The sequence below is a fragment of the Natator depressus genome, chromosome 1 (genome assembly GCF_965152275.1).
Source record: "Natator depressus isolate rNatDep1 chromosome 1, rNatDep2.hap1, whole genome shotgun sequence".
NCBI classification, from domain to species: Eukaryota; Metazoa; Chordata; order Testudines; family Cheloniidae; genus Natator; species Natator depressus.
In genome coordinates, this window is record NC_134234.1 from 198,219,492 (window position 1) to 198,243,742 (window position 24,251).

Genomic DNA, 24,251 nt, shown 5'->3' on the forward strand with positions numbered 1-24,251 from the left:
TCCTCCTTAAAAAAATCACATCTGCCCAAGACATGAGGGTTCAATCCTGCCCCAGTGACAGGTTTTCTATCTATACAAATGTCACTGCTTTAACATCTGATATTTTGCACTGGAAGAACTGAGAGTTTTATCCCACTTGGGAAGGAGAGGTTCCCAACTTCCTAACGGGATATGCAGCACTCATTTCTAGCCCTGATCGTGCCCAACAGATCAAAATTAATATAATGTCATTCACAGGCTATTTTAGGTCATTTGTAGGGTTTTGATATTTATTAGTTTGAATATTTTTCTCCCACTGTGCCCTACACTGTAGGATTCATGAACCTAAGGGACCTGGCTTTGCAGATGAAGATAGGTGACAAACTGTTCCAATACATTAAAAAAACCAAAAATCTAAATTTTTCCTCAAATATTTTTTCCATAATGTGTGTGGCATCTACAGAATATATAAAGGTGTATATATAAAGATAGAGCTGTTTGTAGTATTCATTGTGAATACATTAATAAACTCAGAGTATGTCTACACAGCAAAAGCAGTGCACAGGCTAGCATACACCAAACTTGTGTGAATCCAGCTAGCGTAAAAGTAACAATAACAGAGAAGCCAGCATGGGCTTTAGAGCAACCTAATGAATGAAGTACGTAGTACCCAGGGTCTGTGCCAGGCTTGTGCTACCCATGCTGAAGCCTGCGCTACTCGGTCGTTACTGTTACCTGTGCTAGTTAGATTCAAGGTAGCTTGGGCAGGTTAGCCAATATATAGCGTTTGCAGTGCAGACATAACCTCATTTACCCCTTTTTTCTGTTTGGGAAGAATTTGTGAGCCAAGTTAAATTTTGCAAACATATTTGCTATTCCTAAGTATTCACTGACTGCCCGGATGTATGTTTTTCACCCTATCGAATGTCTGTGAACTGTTCACATTTGCTATTTGTTATTTATACTGTTTTATTCACAGGTCAGCTAAGTCACATGGAATAATTTCTGCTACGTGATTTGTTAACCAGGTGGGATAGAAATCTATGATTTTTTTAAAAATGGATTTTTAAAATTTAAATTCAAATATTTTAAAATTTAAATACAGGTTTCTTTTTTAAAAATAAACCTATTTAAAATTAAATTTGAAATTATGACTGTTTATGTTAAGGCCTAATCTTACTATACTCTATGAATCATTTATATTAAATTTAAAAAAATAATATGAAACAGTACATTTGCTGCCAAGTTTTAAAGTCAAACCATTGAGCTGGTTGAAGTCACTGGCTAAGCACTAGAGCCAGAGTTTTTTGAAGTACTAAACCAGCTTTTGTCATTAGTAGCCTTTTCTGCAGGTGTAGTCAGAATGTTTTATTAATTTCAGTGTATTCAACTTGTTCAATTCAATAATTAGTTTCTTCAAAGTTAAGAAACCAATCAGAGTTGAGAAAGCAGAAAAACACTGTTTTCCTCTTCCAATATTTGACTAAAAACTAGGTGTAAGAGGATGAATTCTACTAGTTCTAAAATCTTGAAGAACGTGGTAACTAGAGACCATCAGTTTAATTCAATAACTACAGAAAATACTTCCTTTGTTTAATAAATCAATTAAATTTTAAATGCAAAACACGTTTTGATAAACTTTCTGATAAACTTTTTTTTTGTTACGTATCCAGCCCACTTAAGGAAAAAAAATGCTGGTTTTGTGCATTTTTAATTTAATTTGAATTTCCATCCAAATAGAGTTTGACATAAATCACAAGTAAAAAATTCATCACCATCTAGTAAATAAGAAATGCATCATTCACCATTTTATAACATAATAAATATGGTAAACATCAAGAATAATTACTTACATATAAGTAGACAGTGTACAGATACAGTGTATCTGCCCAGTTAGAAAAGAAAAAGAAGGCAGCATGAAATATAATGCAAAGGCTATATTTCATTGCAAATCAACATGTTTTCAGTAATCCCCAAGCTATGAGAAGCAACCTTTCTTTAGGAAAATAACTAAGAAGTACAAATGCAAAATGAGTTTAAAATAGATGATTTAAATCAAGATTTTCCAATTGCTGGTTTAAATCATGATTAAAACCAGTGATTTAAATCAATCCAGACAGACGCTAACTAACAACTTTTCACCTGAATATTTGTGAAATGCCAATAAAAAGAGGCACAAATATAGTCAAATCAAATAGACATTAAAAATGTGAACAAATATTCACTGACAACTTTTCTGCAGTGTCCTGCCAGCTCTAGTACTAAGGTATGTTTAAAGGTGGAGGGATAAGACAACTCATACAAACAACATAAACTCTCACATTTGTAAACAGTTTTGGTGTGATATATATAAACCACATATTAATTATATGAGGGGGTGGGAGGGAATAAAGGATTTACCAGCACTCATGTCGGAAGTTCTACATGACTTACCTACTGGTGGCTTCCCTACTTTCAAGCAATGTGGCCATCCCAAACTCATGCCTTTAAAGACTTTATGCCACACAGCCTTGTTTATGTACACTCTATCCACACTACATCAATACGAACTGAAATCTACACATTAATTATGTGATTTAGCCTGGCAGTGCATTTTGCCATTACATGGGGATTCCAGTTTAGGTCCACTGACTTCCCTGACCAAGAGAAGCTGGGAGAGATATGGAGGTAGCTGACTTAGCTGCTGGGAAAAATGAACATTTATGTCACTTTTTAGTGAACCTTCTAGCGATGGTAGAGAGCACCATTCAGCTCTCATCTGTCAGAGAAAGGACTGTTACGATGCATGGAGTCTGAAGGTGGTGGCAATGGGGAATAAATTGTGGGGAGTATAGGGAACTTACAGGGCTCTTCCTCACCCCACTGAAAAAAGTCAGTGGATTAATTTATGCAATAGCCCATCGCCATCTCAAAAGTAAGACTGTTAGCTGGCTGCTATCCTGCAAGCTATGCTTTCACTGTAACTGAATGCACTGAGAAGTGAAATAGTAGTGCATTAGTGGACTAGGTCGCATCGCGATGAAAATGGAAGCGGAGAAGATGTTTGCTTGTTAGCACCACGGACAGAGCAGTCAGCAAAAGGGAATCGCTTTTTGTCTGGGAGAACAAAAAAAAAATCAATGTTAAATTTCAATGTGTTTCTTGTCAGTCTTTTACATTACAACCAGATTCATTTTTTACACTTACTAACCTATAAAGGGGGGAAGGGAGGAGAAAAAAAATCTAGAAGATAAAATCCCAAAGCTGTCAGCAAGGATTTCTTCTGATCATGAGAGGTACTGAGCTCCTGCACCACTGACTTCAATGGGACTTGCAAGTGGCTCAGCATCTCTCAGAGTCAGACACTTAGCTATGTGATTAATTCACTTTGATACGAGTCATAAAACTAAACTCCCTGCGCAATGCTTTGAAAATTACACCTAAGAAGCGGAAGAGAGCAGGACCTTAACGTCCCTCTCCCTTTCCCTTATGATGAGAACAAAAGCACTTCATAGGACCAAACCTACATTTCACTGTTCACATATTACATTTCAGTCCACAGACCAGTGGTTCCCAGCATTTTTATCTTAGGTATTTATACAGTCCCCACTACTACAGTATCTGAGCACCTCACAATCTATACGATATTGATCGTTGCAACACCCTGGTGAAGTAGGAAAGCACTACTTATCCCTATTTTACAGGTTGGGAACTAAGGCACAGATAGGTTAAGAATAGTTACATGTTGTGATACTGAGCAGCGCTTTTAGGTGCCTAGAAAAATCACTGGAATTCACAAAGCCTGAATTAGGTGCTAGGCTTCCTATACAATGAATGCAAGGAGATACACACCATAGACTGTGATTCACAAAAGGCAGCATGCTAGGCAGGGAGCTGCTTAAGCTAGCCAATGGGAACTGTCTACCAGAATGTATGCTAAGCCCTGCTCCTCTGATGGAGATAGGCTCCTAAGTCCAGGCAGCAGGAAGGCACCTAGATCTGCTAGAGATTCACAGCTGGGAACCCTCTATGCTGTTTTTGCAAGAAGCAAGGGTTTGAGGGGAGGGGAAAGAGGACCTCCCTCACAACTTTTAGCCCAATGGTTAGGTTATTCTCCTGGGATGTGGAAGACCCTCAGTTCAAGTCCCCCCTCCACCTGAGTGGGAGAAGAGATTTGAACAGAGGTCTTCCACCTCTCAAGTGAGCGCTCTAACCATTAGGCTGTGGGATAGTCTGATGTACCAAATAACTAAAAAGTCATTGGAATAGGGGAACTGGATCCCACTTTTTGGGTGAATGCTCTAACAACCAGGTTATAGAATCATTTTTATGCTTGTTCTCTCTCTCCCTCTGGCCCAAATGACTCTTTCATTATTTGTCCATAAACAGCTTCAATAGGAGAGACTGAGGGAGACCTGAACCAGAATATCCCACAGCTCTGCAGTTAGGGCACTCACTTGAGATATAACAGAACTGTATTCAAATCCCTTCTCCCCTTCAGGTGGAGGGGGACCTAAACCCGGGATCTCTACAATCCAGGTGTGTGCTCTAACCATCGGGCTAAAAGGCATAATGAAAGTCCTCCTTCTCCTCTTCCCTGGCTGTTTTGGTTGAACTCATCTGAGAGGCCTGGTCTGGCAGATGTGCTCAGAGGGAGCCTACCAGATTGGGGCCTGCACATGAGAGAGGCTGCCAAATGCCTATTTTTCCCTGGTTCATGAATCACTCTGGGGCTTAGGCAGGAGACAGGTGCCCAGGTGCCTAGAGGGCGAAACAGGCAGACCTAGAGGTCGCAGAAAGAAACATAGGCACCTAGGGAACGTTTACTGAGAAAACGTAGGCACTGATCACCTTTGAACACCTACAGGATTCATGGGGAGTTTTGTGAATTGCAGTGGAGCCTAAAATTGGGACTTAGGCACCTAACCATTTTTGTGACTCTAGGCCTAAGTGACTTGCCCAAGATCACACAGGAAATCTTTAGTTCAGCAGGCAACTGAACTCCGGTTTCCCAAGTAGCCGCTCAGTGCTCTAACCACTAGATCAACCTTCCTTTTCCATTTTGGTGTTGAAGCCCCTTCGGTCTGTGTTGGAAACATACTTGTCCTTCCCATGTCTTCTTATGCCATGCCCTGGTCACACTGACTTCTTCCAAAGGTTTTTGCCCATTTTCTTTTCTCATCTCTGCTGACCTTTTCTGTCTCCACTTTTTCCCCTTCTTGCCTCTTTCTCCCCCAGCTCTCACTGTTCTTTCTCAGATTCTTCCCCCTCAGTCTCATCTAGACCTCTTTCTGGCTTTTCCATCTCCCCTTTCTCATCTTCCTTGGTGCTATCCCATTTCTACCCCTTCCCTCTCCACTACACCCATCAGCAGGATTCACCATGCTGAAAGTAGGGGAGGAGCCCTTGGGGAGAGGCGCTCTTCTGGAAGCAAAAAACAAGCATGCTGCATGTTGCGCTGCTTGAGCGGAGCAGAAAGCACCACCTGCCACGCTCCGCTCTCATTTCAGGTGCAGCTCACCAATGGGCTGGGATAGGCGCACACAGTTTCTGGGTGAATTCACAGCACTTTCTCTAAAGTTATTCATCTCTAAAGCTAAATAGTTTGGGACCGGCCTACTTGAAAGACCGCTTGTCCTTCTGTGGCCTACTGCTGCAGCTGAGAGCAGCAGTGGCAGCTGAGCTGGAGGCCCCCCAGAGGAGAGGTTGCTGCTGGCAGGGCAACCTTCATTCAGGGTCTTTGACCTTGGACCTTACTTTCTGTCTGTGCTCCATCAGATCTGTTAACCCCTGGGCATTTTGCAAAGTCATTTCTTTCCCCCTAGGTTTAGGGGCAGGGCTATTCTGAGGGTTGCAGGAGTTTGGGTTTATTTTATTCTACTCATTATATCTGTTGCTGAGGATGGATAAACAGCCCCATATCATATTGTGTATTTTAACTTCTGTATTGAGTGCTTGGAGCATAGCACAGAGGCTTTTATAAATCTAAATAAACACATCATTATATACATGGGAATCACTTCTGCAGCCCAGTTAGGAGCATGGCAATTCCCCACCCCCATTTCTCCTCTCTTTCCTTTCTTTGCCAGCACCTCCTGCTGCTCCAATCTGTCGCATGGTGGCCAGTGAAAGACAGGCAAAGGGACAACCCTTGTTGCTTCGAGGTTCCCTTTGTCTATTTTTGCTGCCACTGCTGACTCAGGCTAAATGGCACTGGCAGTCACATACAGCAGGGACCACTGCAACTCCGCCCTGAAGAGGTTTGGGGCCCATCTGGGAGCCAGAGCTGTAGACTGAAAAATGAAATGTGCATTTAAAGCTCAAAGTACAAACTAAAAGAAACTGTCAATTATAAACATTTATGTGCATGGTAAGGGCCTGACATGAAACAATGTTCTTTTGGGGCAGAAGCCCTGTCCTTTTATATGGCAGTACAGCCCAAAGCACAATACAGGAGGCCTGACAAATAAGATGTGAAAAAATGCAGGTTGAGGGTAGTTCCATGATAGGCACAAATGGTGAAGTCCTACATGCTTCTGTTCCATGTCCCAGTGTTCCTTGGCACTAGGGCACAACCTTAAGCATGGATTTCTTGGCTTTTATTGGCTTTGCATTCTACCATTAAAGCTCTGTCAGTGTAATTTTAACGCTTGAATTTATTATACAGTTTGCACAAAAAGTTCCCAACCATATTAGAAAAAAGTCTCCAGTCCTGGATTTTGGGTTGGGTATTTTCTGCTTAGATTTTGAATCTATTGCTGTTGTTAAGTGGTGTTTCCCTATCTTTTATTCTTGTTCCTGTCTGGGAATAATATTAAGGTTGGTCAGCACCTGGAGCTTTGTTGGTTTTCCAGAACCCAGACTACAGCAACTTCTCTTAAACCCCAGTGAGAGAAGATACGCTTTTTCTGCCTGGCAGTATTTCAGAGGCATTAAGTGTAAGTAATTCACCATGCTTCCCCATTTCTGTAATGGGGGAGGACATCTTGATACATTTACAACATTCCTCTGGGGATATTTCATCAGTTCTACCTAACTTTAATGGACAATAATTGATTTGAACTTTCTACTTAGCACAGAGCTGTAAACAGCTTCACTCCAGGCTGCAGCAATGAACTGGCATTTTGTAAAATGAGAGAAATTTGGAAAACTTTTGCAAGTATCGAGACAAGAAACAGCTTGTCCTCTTGATTTTAATAACAGAGCTAATAGATACAAACTTAGATTATATATATTCCATTATAATACCCCCATATTCTTTCATCAGGGCTTTATACTTCAGACACACAAATTCACTTTCAGAGAAGACTGCCCTACAAGGATACAGTGTGTGAATGTATTTTTATCAACAACATAGTAAATAAGACAGGTGGGTTTTTTTTCTTTTGTAGAATCCAGAAGGGCAGATTCCCCATCTTATGCTCCTGGACAACACTTCCTAACTGTTAGAGCCCATTCACAAAGTAGGTTCTAAGGTTGGTGGACTGATACCCCCACTTCCCTGGCATTTTTTTTTCAGGGCCATGCCTTGTGTTGTTTCACTGATGGGCATAAGAGCAAAATTCCATCATTTTAGATTTTACAAAATTTGGCAAATATAACATTATATCCTTGCCAAGGTTTGCAAAGTGAAAATACAGAGTTTCTTCTAGCTTTGCTAGGGAGTAATTGAGCAATCCTTGCCATCAAATGCTGTGCATGTAATGCCCTGTTGCATTACAGATTTACACTAAAGGTTGCAATTGCACCAAATGATCACATCAATAATCCATATTTTATAAAAGCTCCCTATATATATATGTCCAGTGGTGAGCTGGAGCCGGTTCACACCAGTTCGCTAGAACCGGTTGTTAAATTTAGAAGCCCTTTTAGAACCGGTTGTCCAACCTGTTGTCCCGTGAGGGACAACCGGTTCTAAAAGGGCTTCTAAATTTAACAACCGGCCAAAAGTGGCGCCTTAGGCGCTGACTCCGTGGATGCTCCGGGGCTGGAGCACCCACGGGGAAAATTTGATGGGTGCAGAGCAGCCACCGGCAGCTCCCCACCCCGCCCCTCCCGTGAACGTGCCGCCCCTCTCTGTTTCTCTGCCCCCCCGGCTTCCCGCGAATCAGCTATTTGTGCAGGAAGCCTGGGAGGGCTGAGAAGCAATCGGCGACTTCGCGCTCATGCCCAAGGAGGCGGAGAGGAGGTGAGCTGAGGGGGTGGGGGGAGCGAGAAGGGCCACCCGCACCGCAGCAGGTAACCTGGGGGGGGGTGCAGAGGAACCGCTCCCCACCCCAGCTCACCTCCGCTCCCCACCTCAGCTCGAAGCCGCCGCCTCCTTCTCAGCCCTCCCCGGCTTCCCGCACAAACAGCTATTTTGCGGGAAGCCGGGGGGGGGGGGGGGCGGAGAAGCAGAGCGGGGCGGCGCGTTCAGGGGAGGAGAAGGAGCGGAGGGGAGGTGAGCTGGAGGCCAGGTGCAGGGAGCAGCGGGGAACTGCCGGTGGGTGCTCTTCACCCACCAAATTTTCCCTGTGGGTGCTCCAGCTCCGAAGCACCCATGGAGTCGGCGCCTAAGGCACCACTTTTGACGTGATCAGTGGGGGGAGTGGTTGCTCCCCCTGCTCCCCCGCTAGCTACGCTCCCCCACCCCTAGGAGCCAGAGGGACCTGCCGGATGCTTCCTGGGAGCTGCTCCAGGTAAGCACCGCCGTGACTCCCCACCTCGCCCCCCGGCAGGTCCCTCTGGCTCTTAGGGGCGGGGTGGGCACCCACTACGGTGGCCCACGAGACCCTCCTGCCCAGTTCTGGGGGCAGTTAGGGGACAGGGGAGGGGGGTGGATGGGGCAGGGGTTCCCAGGGGGTGGGGGTGGGCCACGAGCCCCTCGTGGGGTGAGGAGGGAACCGGTTGTTAAGATTTTGGCAGCTCATCACTGTATATATCTGCACCCTGATAAGCATGATGGTGAGCTCTGAAAACAGTTACATAAGGGGTTCACTTTCCTTTACAAATAATATAATCCCTCACCGAAGAAGATAAGCAAAAAAGCTGTGTTTTCTGTTAACAACATTAAGGTTGGAATACAGACAGACAAATTCAAAGTTAAGACCAGCTCAGCTTGTTGTTTCTCAGAATAGCAAGCATCATGCTGTATGACTGCTTTCATGCACTCTTTTTGTTGTGTGGGGGACAGAGGGAATCTTTTTTTCTGCTTCATAGCCTAGAACCAGTGTTGGGAACAATTTACTGACCCTCAAAGCTTTTTTACTGGGCCACAAAAGTGTTTCTAGCACTGGCAGGTCACGAGGGGTATGTCTACACTGCAATTAAAAACCTGTAGCTCATCTGTGCTAGCTGACTCGGGCTCAAGGGGCTCAGACTAAGGGGTATTTAATTGCAGTGTAGATATTTTGGCTTGGGCTAGAGCCTGGGCTCTATACCTGTAAGGTGGGAGGGTGCCAAAGCTTGGACTTCAGCCCGAGCCTGAATGTCTACAACACAATTAAATAGCCCCTTAGCCTGAGCCCCACAAGCCCAAGTCAGCTGGCCCAGGCTAACTGGCATGGGCCAGCCACAGGTGTCTAACTGCAGTGTAGACACTATGTGTCAGACTTTAAAACCACACAGTTCTGGCTGCTCTTATGGTCATGCTATTTGAAAGTTGGGCTCTCAACCTTCATTCAGATTATATCAAATACTGAGACCTGATCCTCAGGCTTTTCTCATGTGAGCAGTCTCATTGTTTCACATGAGTAAGGCCAGAGAAGATCAGATCCTTCATTTCCAGTTCTATTGGTTCTCAAGATGGTAGCCATTAAAATCATGTCAGAATTGAAGTGAGTAAAAAGACAAGATCATCAGAAAGATGTGACTTGAAGGTTTCATATATCATGAACTGTCGTGGTGAATAATGAAAAGCATGCATTATACATTTGGAAGTTGAGAACCACAGCTTTCCATGGTATATGGCATGCATTTGTAGGCCTGGTGATTTATGATATATTGGCTATTAAATTACTACTCATCTCCTGATTTGGCAGTGCTTTTGGCACTAATCCAGGACTGACATATACAGTTAATAATAAGTGTAAATTTCATTCCTTGGTGTGTGTGTGTGTGTGTGTGGGTGGAAGTACTACATATGAAGGACCTCTCTCCCCCGGCATGGTCACAGGGAAACTGTATAGCCATTGTTTCCTGGCTCCATTTTCTTTTAGAGATAATGATTATCAAACTTCACATCTGCCTGGTGGAGCATGGTATGGGGGCAAGGACAAGGATATTATGCCTGTATGCTGAATGAAACTTCTCTCTGTTTATTTCTTTGACAATGCAGTTTGTTGATTTTACTTTACAATAATGGGCACTGCCATATTCTAAGTGTTCTAGTATGATCTACTCTCAGGGACACAACCCTTAAAACAATATCTTATTCAGGATGAGACAAACTTGTAATTTGGGAATGGTAGAAGATGAATATGAAGAAAAGCTTGCACTGACACAAAGCACAATGGCTTTCAACTGAGTATTTCACAACACTAGCACATCTTAGAGGGAAACTGACGAAGGGAATTGAGATGACCTTGTAAACTGGAGTAACAGTAATAGGATGAAATTTAATAGTGAGAAGTGTAAGGTCATGTTATTAATCCCTAAATGCAAGAATTTTAGTTATAAGCTGGGGACGCATCAGTTGGAAGTAACGGAGGAGGAGAAGGACCTTGGAGTATTGGTTGACCACAGGATGACTATAAGCCGCCAATGTGATATGGTCATGAAAAAAGCTAATGCAGTCTTGGGATGCATCAGGCGAGGTATTTCCAGTAGAGATAAGGAGGTGTTAGTACCGTTATACAAGGCACTGGTGAGACCTCACCTGGAATACTGTGTGCAGTTCTGGTCTCCCATGTTTAAGAAGGATGAATTCAAACTGGAACAGGTACAGAGAAGGGCTACTAGGATGATCTGAGGAATGGAAAACCTGTCTTATGAACGGAGACTCAAGGAGCTTGGCTTGTTTACCCTAACCAAAAGAAGGCTGAGGGGAGATACGATTGCTCTCTATAAATATATCAGAGGGATAAATACCAGGGAGGGAGAGGAATTATTTAAGCTCAGTACCAATGTGGACGCAAAAACAAATGGATATAAACTGGCCATCAGGAAGTTCAGACTTGAAATTAGATGAAGGTTTCTAACCATCAGAGGAGTGAAGTTCTGGAACAGTGTTCCAAGGGAAGCAGTGGGGGCAAAAGACCTATCTGGCTTCAAGATTAAGCTCGATATGTTTATGGAGGAGATGGTATGATGGGATAACATGATTTTGGCAATCAATCAATCTTTAACTATTCATGGTAAATAGTCCCAATGGCCTGTGATGAGATGTTAGATGGGATGGGATCTGAGTTACTACAGAGAATTCTTTCCTGGGTATCTGGCTGATGAATCTTGCCCACATACTCAGGGTTCAGCTAATTGCCATATTTGGGGTCAGGAAGGAATTTTCCTCTAGGGCAGATTGGAAGAGGCCCTAGGGATTTTTCGCCTTCCTTTGCAGCATGGGGCGTGGGTCACTTGCTGGAGGATTCTCCGTACCTTGAAGTCTTTAAACCACGATTTGAGGACTTCAATAGCTCAGACATAGATAAGAGGTTTATTGCAGGAGTGGGTGGGTGAGATTCTGTGGCCTGCATTGTGCAGGAGGTCAGACTAGATGATCATAATGGTCCCTTCTGAACTTAAAGTCTATGAGTCTATGTCTAATATGGCCCTTTACAAAAGTAAGGCCATGTACACAGAGTGGGCTGAAATCATTAAACTTCAATAGAATTACACCAGCAATACATTTGGTCCAGTCTCTTTCTCCGCATTTACATGCAAGGATATTGATTCTGAAATACATGGTCCCCTTTATTTTGCCCATTAGTTGCCTTCTTTCATATGGCTTAAAAATAGAAACTTTAGATGTTTAAGTCCAAATTGGTGATCCAATTGATTGCTTCAGGTGTCATGGAGTGGATGGCAGAGATACCACCAGGATATAATCACCTGGGACAGTGGTTGACAAGATGTTCCACAGTGTGAAGTCCATTTCTGCAGTCACAAATAGGATTGTGTCTCAGTCCCCATTTATGAAAGAGGTAGGTGCATCTGTCATGTGATGTGCAAATGCAGTTTATTATCTTTCTTGGGAGGGAAAAGCCATTGATTCTTCAGCTGGATCCTCAATGAGACATTTGTTTAGGATGCTGAAATCTTTCCACCTTGCTCACCATTGATCTTTAGGGGAAAACTCTGAGTCCTTGAGCACTTGCACTGAAAGCCAAAAAGGTTTTCTAGATTTGATTTTGAATCTCAGAATTTTATTTAGGTCTTCATGTATTGGGATATCCTTATTCCCTGGAATATAATGGGACTCCCAAAGAATTCTCATATCACAATGAATTTGGGGTGGGTGATTGTGTGCCATTATGGGAAGCCACAGCTGTGGTGTTGATTTTACTGTTCTGGTAATGATCTGTATAGCAGTGTTAAGCTGAGAGTTGATGAGCGATGTGTGGGAGCTGTTGTCAAGAAGGGTGAGGAATATTCTGTGGTAGAGTAAACAAGGGCCGGTGAATGGGTCCATAGAGTTTTTGCATTGGCTCCCCAAGTTGTTCCTGCCAGTTTCTGGATAGAATGTACACACATTTTTATTTTGTCATGCCAATTAGTGCTTACTTCACACAACACAGAGGTTAGCAGATGCCAAGAAGTGGCACAAGATCTGACTCTCAATGCTTTGAAATTTCCTCTTCTGTTGCAACAATACTTAAGAATATAGGAATTGCCATACTGAATCAGAACAGTAATCCATCTAGTCCATTATTTTGTCTCCCACAATGGCCAGACACTTTAGAGGAAGGTTTAAAATCTTCATAAAGAATAGTTATGGAACAACCTGCCCACAGAAATAATTCCTAGCTTTAACTATACTGTAGTTTCAAACAATCTACCTCCTACTGAATAAGGTTCACAGGTCTAATTCACAGATCACCCATAGACCTGTTCAAAGATTAGCAACAAGTCATCCAGGATCAGATGGTATTCATCCAAGAGATCTGAAGGAACTTAAGAATGAAGTGGCTGAACTGCTGACTGTAGGTAGCAAATGTTGCCTCTTAGCTGATTGTTCTGGCAATTCCTCTTTTGACACATTTATCTCATATTTACTATCTGAAGAGTAGGACTCTTCCTCAACATATGCTGTGATGAAGACTGATGCAAAGAAATTGTTTGCCTTCTCTGCAATATCCATATCCTCCTTAATTGCTCCTTTACTCCAGCAGTCCTACTTATTCTCTCTCAGACTCCCCTGGTTCTGACACACTTACAAATTATCTTATGAGCCATGGGTTTGGTTATTTGCTCTTTAAATTACCTCCTAGTCCTTTTTCCCCCTTTTATATTTTACTTACCATGTTCCTTTCTCATGTGCACTGGTGAGGCCACATCTGGAGCACTGTGTCCAGTTTTGGGCGCCCCACTACAGAAAAGATGTAGACAACTTGGAGAGTCCAGTGGAGGACAATGAAAATGTTTAGGGAGCTGAACCACGTGACTTATGAGGAGAGGCTGAGGGAACTGGGTTTATTTAGTCTGCAGAAGAGAAGAGTGAGGGGGGATTTGATAGCAGCCTTCAACTACCTGAAAGGGGGTTCCAAAGAGGATGGAGATTGGCTGTTCTCAGTGGTGGCAGATGACAGAACAAGCAGTAATGGTCTCAAGTTGCAGTGTGGGAGATCTAAGTTGGATATTAGGAAAAACTATTTCACTAGGAGGGTGGTGACACACTGGAATGGGTTACCTAGGAAGATGGTGGAATCTCCATCCTTAGAGGTTTTTAAGGCCTGGCTTGACAAAGTCCTGGCTGGGATAATTTAGTTTGGATTGGTCCTGCTTTGAGCAGGGGGTTGGACTAGATGACCTCCTGAGGTCTCTTCCAACCCTAATCTATGATTCTATGACTTCATTTGGGTTGGATTTTTACCTTCTAAAGGATATCTGTTTGGCATGCATAACCTCTTATACCTTTGCCATTTAATCATATTGGATTTTTTCCTTGCCTTCCTGCTTCCTTTCTTGTTTTTGGCATGTATGCCTTCTGTGACACCGTTATAGTATGATTAAGTAAACTTTATGCTAATTTCAATTTCTTCACCTGGACATTAGGATCTTTTTTGACTAGTTTCCTCATTTCATTTTAAAAAATCAATCCCCTCCCCCCCCCAAAAAATTGTAAATGTTGAGTTGGATGGATGGTGTTAGTTTTTGGAACTTATTAATAAAAACATTAAACCTGAAACAATTCCTTAACATCCTGTAGCATACGCCAGTTCCTAAAAGACATGCTTTAATTGGGAACACCATGCTATGCAATGGATACCATCCCAAGCATATGATTTAGTTCCCTATCCCTTTTATCTTAACAAGTGTAATTATGTTATTAATTTACTTTACAAGGAAGTACAGATGCAGCATCTGGCTTCCAGTGATATTCTGATATTTACGCTATTGTATAGCTGGACTGGATGAAGCCTAGAGGGATAAAATTACCTTCCTGAAGATACATACGGAGAGAGTGCTCAGCTCCGACAAGTCCTTCTAACTCACTATCCATTAACACTGTTCCCCCTATACTAACTTTTCTATCCATTAACACTATTCCCCCTATACAAGAAATGAACTGACTTCTACATTGATTGTCACAGGAGGCTTCTGGCAGGATTTTTAAGTCTTTGGGAACCAAGCTAGACAGTCAGGGGCACAGAAAAAGTTTAATTTCAAGTAATTTCTTGAGTGTGTCAGAACTCCCTATGTACAATTTTTAATGTGGATTCCCCACATATTGTTGTTAAAAAGGGTGCTAGTTTCCTTGCTACCAGATGGGATCAAAAGCTTATACAAAATGGGAGCTAGCACATCTGATTTCCAAACTTTTTTCATCCATGGCACTGAGTACATCCAACAGATGGCTGAAAGAAGAAAATACTGCAGGACACCCTTTTTCATGGGATAAGTAGGGTAAAAGTTCAAAATAAATTACACCAATCCTTTATCCATGTGGTTTAGGATGGTTCCAGATGGAAGAAAGCTATTAGAACACCATTCCCATCACCTACCATATGACTGAAGTCAAAAGGCCAAGAAGCAGCTTCTCCCACCCTAAAATGCTCAGGTCAGCCCGACTGACTGACTGATTATGAAGACCCCCCTCCCACCCTGTGGTTACACAAACTAGTTAAACAGTATTCCTCCATGCATGCATCCATCTATCCCAAACTACAGTACAATTGCGCTCCCCTAAATTAGAGCTTCAAAACCAAAATTCCTCCCTGGAGGTTTCAGGTAGCTGGTCTGTAAATTTAGACATAGCTGTCCAATTCACAAAGTCATATTTGGATAACAATGCCTGCTGGTTTGCAATCTGTGTTTCCATGGAAGAGGAGGTATAGATCTTTCTACCCATTAAGTCCATCCTCAGAGTCCTTGTCGTTAGGAGTGGACTTAAATCTGTCCTGCTGAGCTCTGATGTTCACTGCGGTTACAACCAGGGAATTAGGGGCTAGGTGGGAGTAAAAGCCCTCAAAACCCTGCATCAGTACAAAGCAGTGTTTCTCTAAATACTTTGCAGTAGGCAGTACCAAAGCTCACATGCTTCAAAGAACCTATGCAGGCTCCAGGATCACATCATTAATGGGAAGGGACACTCCCTGGGGCTGATGGCTGCAAAATGTTCAGCAACTTATGGGTATTCTCCTGAAGAAACTCTGCCTAAATGCCCAGGAAGCAGCCATGCACCACAAAATGTTCTGGTTGTTCTGGTTCTTGAAGTCCTCAGGCACGGAAGGGAAGGAAGAGCCAGGCACCGCTGAATCGTCCAGGGATGATAAGGAGGCAGTTAACTGCGCCAGGGCTGGATCTCATTCCTGAACTCGCGGACCTGAATAGGACAACTCCAGAGGCTTCGCAAGGGGAAGATTACCTGGGACCTGAACATGCAGTGGATTGACAGCCCCAACCATGGATGTGCCTGGTGATCTTCCCTTGGAGTGGTGAAGAGCAGTGCGACCTCTGTGACCGAGGAGCAACCCCACAGATTCCATGGAGGCTATTGGGCATAAGGGTAGGACACCAGTGGCCAGAAAGCTCCAAGCCAAGGGCCCTTGTCCTGACTGAGAAACGAGTGCCAATTTTGGTACCCATGCTGCTCCATGAACAGCCCTCGATGTGGATCAGGTGATGGAGAGCAGGAGGAGGATCCCAACCTGGATGCTGAGGCATCTTGGGTTTACAGGGATAAGGGTGGAGCCAGCACTGAGGGCAGGAGCAACCAGTCCAACTAATCTGTTGCTCAGAACAAGGGAGGAACTGGCGCTGATGGTGGAAACAGCACTGAATACACCTCCACTGTCTCTGGTGCTGGGTGTGCTGTCGGTACTGAAGTCAGAGGTAGTGCCAATGCAGCTGACAGTGCTGAGGTGGAGGGTGGAAAGCGTCGCCACAGTAACATTGGCAGTGCAAAGTGCAGCAGTGCTAAGCAGTCACATGGAGCCAAGGAGGTCCCTTGGGCTGAGCCCAGCACCGGCCTCACTTCTGTAGTCTAGGCATGGAAATATTGGGATATGGTGCCAATGGACCCAAAGGTTCAGCAGCCTGTCCAGACAGCGGGGTTGTAAACACCATAGTCCTGGTGAAGTCCTACACCCAGGGAGAACTCAGGATGGAAAGGCAGAGGAAGTCCACTGCCACCTGATATGCCACCAGCATGGAAACAGCTGGTGCTGGCATCACCCTCATTAGTACCGGACTCAACGGATGCTCCAGGGCCGGAACCGGAGTTGACAGTATGAGATCTCTCACCACCCTATGCATACCAGGGAGAAGTTGGAAGGACTTGCTCCATCCCACATGCCTGCAGTAATGCTATGCTGTACTGTTCCTGGAGGAGTAAGAAGAGACGCCATAAGACTTGGAATGGTCTCAACTGGTCTTATGAGACCTTTTCCTTGGTGCAATTGAGGGAAAGCAGCTTCTCCACCTCTTTAGAAATGCACCAACTCCAGAGCATGAAACAGTAACACTCCCTGAACCCAAGGGCGACCTGTGATCTGATGTAGGCCTCAGTGTCAAAGCAGGCTGCATGAACTGTTTGAGAAGATGCTGCTTTACTTAGAAGTCCTTAGCCACCTGAGTCCATTTTGTGAATGATTAACAAATCAAACACCACTCTTTGGTATGTGCCTTACCTAAGCAAAGCAAGCACCTTGTGTGGGGATCGTTGCTGGGGATCACTCCCCCAGATGATAGACAGTGTTTGAACCCTGATGAAGGCATCACCACAGAAAACTTAATTAAATCTAATGAACACTAAAGGTACGTACTAACTACATACAACAAGAGCAAGTCACTAAAAGGATAGAGGAATTGTGAGGTTAAGAACCATGTAGAGCCCTGCCTCCAGCCACAGGCAGTAAGAAGGAACTGAGGAGGGGTTGGGGTGGCGCCATCTCATATAGTCAGCGAAGGGGCTATGACCATGAGGCACAAATGCCACCCCTACAGGAAAAGTTCTCCAGCTCCAGCGCACTGGGCGTGTGCACACCTCAGTGGAATAAATGGCTGCATCTACTCAAAGAAAAATAATGGGTGTCAAAAACATGTTCTTTCCTTGCTCAGGAAGCTAATGAAGTGGGCTCTTACAGTAAAAGCTGTGTTATCCCTCACTTTACCAACCGGAAAGCTCTATAAACCAGCATTTCTGATCTTCATTGAAAGCCTGGTTTATAGTCCGGTTGGTGCGGGGCCGGCAGGCTCCCTACCCGGCTTTGTGTGGCTCCCTGGAAGTGGTGACATGTCCCGCCTGCTCCTGGACAGAGGAATGGCCACAAGGGATTTGAAGTGTGGGAGGGGGTGAGGGGCAGGGGTTTGGGGCACAGGAAGAGTTTTGGGGTGCCGGATCTGGGCAGCACTCACCTCGGGCGGCTCCCTGCAAGTGGTGACATGTCCCAGCTGCTCTTAGGCAGAGGCATGGCTAGGCAGCTCTGCATGCTGCCCCTGCCCCGAGCACTGGCTCTGCAGCTCCCATTGACTGGGAATTGCGGCCAATGGGAGCTGCAGGGGTGGTGTCTGCGGGTAGAGGCAGTGCACAGAGCTGCCTAGCTGCGCCTCTGCCGAGGAGCAGCGGGGACATGTCACCGCTTGCGGGAAGCCACCCAAGGTGAGCCCTGCCCAGATCCAGCACCCTGCATCTCCTCCTGCGCCCCAACCCCCAGCCCTGACCCCCCCCATACCCAAACTCCCTTCCAGAACCCATGTCCTGCACCCCCTCCTGTGCCCCAATCCCCAGCCCTGCACCCCCTCACACACTCAAATTCTCTCCCTCTTAGTTAACCGGAATTTTTCACTTACTGGCACCCCCCATTCCCCCAACATAACGGATAAAAAAGCTTTTACTGTATTATGACCTTAAATGTGTCTGATAAGCATGGTCCATGGATGCACCCAAGCCTCTCATGCACCCAACCCTCTCACTTCTGTGGAAATTACACATAACAGGGCAGGAAGGCCAAAACATTTATGGGCAGGCATCCAGACTTCAAATCAGCGGAAAGCCAGTGATCCTAAACAGTAACTTGTAGTTAAAAGCACACTAGCTGGATCCACAGGAGGCATGTGGTGGTGGAGAATTGAGAAACGACATATCCCACTCTCATGGATGAAGGGCCAGCTAGCCATCTATCCAATTTATCCCATAGATCAATGAGTAATACAGACATATTAACATCCATTTTCCCAGTGTCCTGAAGCTTGGCCTCTAACCTAGTGTCCCAAACACAACCAGAAATGCTGTTCACTACAAAAAACAAACCCTGCAGGATGCTTTAGTACTCAAAGCTGCTTCTTCGTTCCATTTGCTCTCTGTCTAGGAGAGTATACACAGCAAAATGCATTAAGACATAAGGGAGTAAATTTCAATGTGCTGCACAGGGATTTAGCCACATGATTCCCATTGATGTTAATGGGAAAGGAGTGTCTAAATCCCCATGTAATAGGTTGAAATTTTATCCTAAGGAGCCCAGCCATGAAGGAGCCCATCAACGCCTCTTCTTAAAAGTACAGTGAACACATCGATCCTGCCCTACTTGAACTGTCTTCACTGGTGCCAGGTCCAGTTGGTCTCTTAAAAAGGGCCCCCTGAAATTAACTCGATTTCAGCATTCAAAGCCATCTGCCTTTAAATTGCTTGACTATTGAGTAATGTACCTGATACACAGGCTAAGGGCATGACAGAAGCTGATCTTGTGCTAGTCATGTCACTTTGACGGGCTGACATTCCAATGGAACACAGAAATAAAGGGATGATTCAATGGGTTCAGATCCAGCAACAAACGGCTCAGTTTTTAGCGATAAGGACATCCTGCTATAAAATACATCATGAGGAGCGTCTAACCACAGCCAACATCAATAGGTTGTAAGGAATTCAAGAAAGATACTAAGTCCCTTAGCTTTATTCCTGCCTTAAGGAGGATGGAGATAAACATCAGATTAAAGTAAGGAAATCTCTTCTGTTTTCCAATTATATAGTCACTTGCAAGACAGCACATTTCTAAGGTCCAAAATCTACCACCAAATCTTTTCTATGGATCTCAGATAAGATGCTTAACTAGAGTATATGAGTCTGATTTTTTCTCACTTATATTAATGTTACTTTTGAGTTACACCAGTGTAAATTAGAAAAGAACCAGGCCTTTTTCCTGCCTGAATTGTGTGGTGATGTGCCCATGAATCCTCATATCTTCCAAATAATGTTTTTTTGTTATAGTCATATCACATTTACATTGGTAGTAATGGATTTCGCCTGCCCCTCCCAAAAGGGGGAGGGGGGGAGAGAGAGATGGGGAAGTGGTTTGGCCAAACAAACTGTTTTAACATAGGTTTCAGAATAGCAGCCGTATTAGTCTGTATGGGCTGTAGCCCACGAAAGCTTATGCTCTAATAAATGTGTTAGTCTCTAAGGTGCCACAAGTACTCCTGTTCTTTTTGTTTTAACATAGCACACCATTAAATTGGATTTTACTATCCTAGTACTGGCTTAAATGAAGTCTGGTTCAAGCAAAATAAATGAAAAACAGCAGCCTCCTTATCAATGTACATCTAGCAAAAATGGCTGATGTATACTTGTATTTTTGCACATATATTTGCTAATGTTAAGGTCTCAATGCAAATGTTAGAATTCAAGATTATGTGGATTTGAGAAATACCTTGAAGATTTTGATTACAGTAAATATAAACAGCTTTTGTGTGTTTCATGAATGTTAAAGGGAAGGACATACATTTTGCTCTCGCCATTGCACTGCAATATCAAAAGATAAGCCACGCTTCTCAGAATGTATCCACTCTGAAATACTGTAGATATGAAAATTAATCTGGCATCATCTTTTGAAACTGCAGGCTTCTGGGATGAGCAAACGGGTAGAGTTTTCTTGTAACTGTTTTTGAACACCATGTGTTGAGAGAAAACAACAGAACGGAAATTGCTCATCCAAAATGCTAACTTGTGGCATGGCACAGCCAAAAACAGGTGTGTGGCATGCCGTTCACTTCATTGACATGCCTACCACATGTCACTCAGTTCTGTCACCCCCATCATTTTCTTTTGGAATTTATCCTCTTGCAGACGGTAAGATGTGGTTTGACAGAGAGTCTAGCACAGAAATGACATGACCTTTTAGTGAGCAGACATTTTGGGAAAACACTCACTGGGATAATCCATCACAGAATAATCCTTTGGATTATCTGTTGTGACCCTAGTCTTCCAGCACAAACATAAATGTGCTTCAGATAATGTTATTCCCATTAGCATAATATTTTGTATATATTGTCAGGATAGAGAATACAATCTTGCTAATTCACACTAATGACCGAGAGAGTGACCCATCACAAGTGAGTAAAATTTGTCAATTACCAAAAACGTGAACAGACAATACCAAATAAAGATAAATATCAAAGATAATGCATCACAGAACATACTTTGTTCATTTATTTTGACAACTGCTTAGTTTTAATTTATGAAAATACTTTACAATGTATCAGTAAATGTGCTATAGTAAACTTTGTAAAAATAATGAAGTCTTCGTATTCTGTGTGTGGCTGTCTATCCGTGCATTTCTATTGCACTAATCATGGTGGTAACTGGGAACTAATAATGCAACAGCTCACTATATGGCACTTGGCTAATTTGTCTATGGGAGAAAAAGGGGGAGAGAAAACAGCATTAGTAGATGGTTCTCCTTCCTCGCAGTTCTCTTTGCAGTTGGATAACCCAGAGTGCACTGGCTCATAGGCAGCTAGTTTCACTCTGTGTGCATGTCCTCTGGGCAATCTATTCCATGGCTGAAACATTATAAAATAGCTGTCCAGATTTTCCCAGAATGCACATTGCAGAATGTGGCTAAACAGCACAGTAGATGTGAATATACAAACAAGTTTGACCTGTGTGTGTTGTGAAAAAAGTTGCTGTGTAATTACAACTCAACTGGATCAGATGGAAGTGTCATGACCAGGTCACCAAAGCACACCTATACTTGTAGTGTGATTGGGTCCTACAGGTCACATTTTCAAAGGGTTCTCAAACTGGCATGTAAAATTGCAGGTGTCTTCTCCCAACCATGATTTAGATAACTAAACTTATTTGAAATGAAGTAGCTTGTGTGCACTGAGCAGAGTTTAATCTGCCCCAAAAATCTTGCATTTGCAAAATCACACTGAGGGAGGTATGGGAATTATAGAGTTTACTTTTGGAGCTATAACCCTACATTGTATAAACATTAATCTATCCAGCCTTGGGGAATTTTCTTGATTTTAAAGATGAAAGCGAAAATGTTGCCTTTTCTAAGGAGGAAAGGCAAAATGGTTTTTGGGAGTGGTATTCTTCTAAGAACTGTGTTATGGTCTACAATATCTAATAAAAGAGGAGGATATCTCATCAATATAGTTTGAGAAGTGATCAAACCAATGCTATGTGGAGTGTTAATCTCAGAGATTATCTCTTGCCCTCTGCCTTTGTGAAGCACCAAGTTAGCAGTTCGCCAGTTTTGTTATTCCATTTGTTCAGTCTGGCTCTGAAATGTTACAGATATTGTTCCACAACTCTTTAATTGAAGAGTGCATGGAATTCTTGATAAACTTTTGTAGAGGAGTCAAGGCTGTCTGGATCCCCACTCAGGGAATGTGACTTTTTCCTAACTTTTCCCTTGATGCAAAAGTATTTCCATTTGGAAATAAAGTTCCTTTTCCCAGATAGAGAGGCAGTGCAATGTCCGCCTGCAATGGGAATATTTTAAAGCTTCAAAAAATGTAGACAAAGCAAAACAGAATGAAATGTTCCTATTAAATGAGAAATGGGCATGGAAGAAGTTTAGAAAATCCAGATAATGCAGGAGATATGCAGAAAATGCAGATAATGCTGTATGAAAGGTGTTAGCTTTGAGTCAAGTGCTTTTTCAGTGGTTGATTTAGTGGACAGATTGAACGGCACTGGTCAATTGGCTGTACTGTGTGGTTTTGCAGAATTTAAGTTTTCATTAAAAAAACAACAACAAAAAATGTTCTACCCCCTTCAAGTGGCTAAAAGAACCTGCCATGTGTGAGCAGATGCAGGGCTGTCTATCTGAGGCTGCAGAAAAAGAGCTTAAAGCAACAGTTTTAAGAAAAAAGAAAAGGAGTACTTGTGGCACCTTAGAGACGCATCCGATGAAGTGAGCTGTAGCTCACGAAAGCTTATGCTCAAATAAATTTGTTAGTCTCTTAGGTGCCACAAGTACTCCTCTTCTTTTTGCGAATACAGACTAACACGGCTGCTACTCTGAAACCAGTTTTAAGAAAGGTTTTACCTGCTCCATTCAACTCAATTGGGTGTTAACTCTGATACCTAAAGATGAAAGTGGTTGTGTTAATTTATTCTCTTCATCCATGAAATGGAAATTGAAGGGGAAAAAAGATGGGGAAAGGGTGTTGAGAGTGAGATGGACTGAATCAATGATGCAATCCCTTGCAAGGGACTTACATAAACTTGAATGAGATGGGTTACATAAACTTGAATGAGATGTGTTGCATGCTGATGGCACATTTATTTACTGCAATATAGGCCTGATCATGCAGTTTCCTACTCAGTGAAACTTTCATTATCTGGACTGGACTTAAAAAAGTTATAGCATTGGGCCCAATGTTTGCATAAGGGTTAACTCAGTAAAATGCAATGCTGCAGTGACTACCATTATCATATTTATCACACAGTTATTGTGTAGTTTACCACTTAGTTGTCTTGAACTGTCACACAGTATTTCCAGGTGAATAAGGGACAGTCCCTGCCTCCCTGCTATTTGCCAGTGTGGACAACACTGATGGAATCGAAAGGCTTACAGTTTCCCATGGCCAAAAACGTAACTCAAACAATCTCATGCAGTTTCAAAACACAGGATGGAGAACCAGGTCATGGCTCTGCAGAAATGCAATTGCTCCACTGAGGCTTTTCCCTCCTCCTCAGGATGGAATGTATTATCGTAGCTCAGAACTACAACTTCATTCTTGGTGGTTGCATTTGTGTCCAAATTTCTCTTTGCTAGCTGCTTAGCCTGGGTGAGAGGGGTATCACCCTGGAGGATCATGCTGTTAGAGGACAAGAGACAGCTCAAAACATTGTTTTTTTTAACCCTCGTCTCATTATCATTCTGCAGTGGTACATATGTAGCACAGATAAGCAGTGAAAAGAGGAGATGAAATGTCCATGATGAAACACAGAGACATTAAAGTAAGGGAAAGCTGCCTCTCTTACTATTGGTTTGAAGTTAGCAGACCTGCTAAAAATTATACAGTGGAAAAACGAACATGTTTTCAATAAAAGGCGACTTGATCCTTTCTTCAGATTGCTCACAGATTGCACAGCACAGGAGAATGCAGGGCCATGAGAACAGGCGAGTTATAAACTGTGTGGCTTTGAGAGCTACACACTGGCTGTTGTTCTGCCAGTACACTGCAACATCTTTCTATTAAGCAATATACCTGAGGCACCATGTCGATACCCTCTGTTCTGTTACAGCACCTGAAACTATCAGTGTAGTCACTACTGACCAGTCCATCCCTAAACATAATCCAATGGGGAGGGAAGGGTCTTCTCTGTCAAAGGCCTGAATCTGGAAGGTTGTTTTCTCTTATGGTTGCCAAATCACATGTGTGGTATCCTTCAGGGTGGGGCGTAAGCTTCTTTTGTTCCC

The 24,251-nt window shown here is 43.3% G+C and overlaps 1 protein-coding gene across 3 annotated transcripts in view; it reads right to left on the minus strand.

Annotated features, from left to right (window-relative positions):
* ZBTB20 (zinc finger and BTB domain containing 20) overlaps nt 1-24,251 on the minus strand; it is a 617,628-nt gene that overhangs the window by 80,177 nt on the left and 513,200 nt on the right. The gene's annotated exons all lie outside the window — the stretch shown is intronic.